Source organism: Triticum aestivum, chromosome 7B, assembly GCF_018294505.1.
Source record: "Triticum aestivum cultivar Chinese Spring chromosome 7B, IWGSC CS RefSeq v2.1, whole genome shotgun sequence".
Taxonomy (NCBI): Eukaryota; Viridiplantae; Streptophyta; class Magnoliopsida; order Poales; family Poaceae; genus Triticum; species Triticum aestivum.
In genome coordinates, this window is record NC_057813.1 from 302,625,351 (window position 1) to 302,626,871 (window position 1,521).

The window sequence follows — 1,521 nt, forward strand, 5'->3', positions numbered from 1 at the left end:
GGGCTAAAATAAAGATGACCCTTGGGTTGGCCGACCCAAGGGAAGGGTATAGGTGGTGGTGAGGCAAATGGTAAAACCAAGGTTGGGCCTTGCTGGAGGAGTTTTATTCAAAGCGAACTGTCAAGGGGGTCCCATAAATCACCCAACCGCGTAAGGAACGCAAAATTCGGGAACATAACACCGGTATGACGGAAACTAGGGCGGCAAGAGTGGAACAAAACACCAGGCAAAAGGCCAAGTCTTCCACCCTTTACCAAATATATAGATGCATTAATTAAATAAGAGATATTGTGATGTCCCAACATAAATCCTGTCCACCATGGAGCAATCTTCAACTTCACCTGCAACTAACAACGCTATAAGAGGGGCTGAGCAAAAGCGGTAACATAGCCAAACAACGGTTTGCATAGGAAAGGTATCAAAGGTTAGAGGTTCATGGCAATATGGGAGGCTTGATAAATAGGTGATAGGTAGCGCAGCAAAGCGATAGAACGAAGCAACTAGCACAGCAATGATAGTAGTGAGATCCAGGGTAGCGGTCATCTTGCCTGAAATCCCGCAAGGATGAAGAACGAGTCCATGAAGAAGATGAACGGATGAAGCCGAACCAAGCGTAGACGAACGAATCCCCACGATCGCAACGAAACAGGAACTAACAAGAAGAAGCACACAATATGGTAACACACCACACATAGGCAAGACAAGAAGCACAACCAAGCATGATGCATGACAGGCTACATGAATCTACTCATGGCAAGAGACGATGCAAACAAGAGGAACACATCAAAGCAAAGTTAAATGAGGCCGGAAACAACATATAACAATTCCGGTATGTCCTCATATGTAAATTTCGAAATTGGTCCAGATCTGAATAATCCTTATGTTCAAGTTGTTAAACAGCAAGTTAAGATGCACAAAGATGATCTACACGAGATTCTAGTCAAGTTACATATAAAGTTCATTTAGTTCGGAGCTACGGCCTAGAAGATATGAGCAAAACAAGTTAAACATGGCATTGATGAGAAATGCACCCAAACATCAAGCAAACACCTCAAAATAAGGATGCAACATGATAATATGTAACTACATGCAATTCTAAGAAAGTTTCATATAGAGCACACTCAAAACGGAGCAACGGTTCAACACATACACTCTATACAAGTTATAGCAACAATCTGCCCAAAACAGCAACTAGGCATCTTGCAAGCATCAAAACAACATGCTACAGCATCCTAACATGATAACAAAAGGCATGGACATGATGTACAGGTAATGCATAACAAAACATGAACACTGAGCTATCTCCAGAAATCACTAGAACATGCTCAAGCACACATGGCAAGATTGCAAATAATAACAGTTCAGACTTTGCAGAAAATAACATCAGGTTGCAATGTTTAGAGCTATCAAACAACATGTTACACGAACTTATCATGACAAACAAAAGCATGGCATGATACTACTAAATGCATAGAACAAAAGTCCCTTACTGACCATGAGCCAAAAAGGATCAGAAGATAT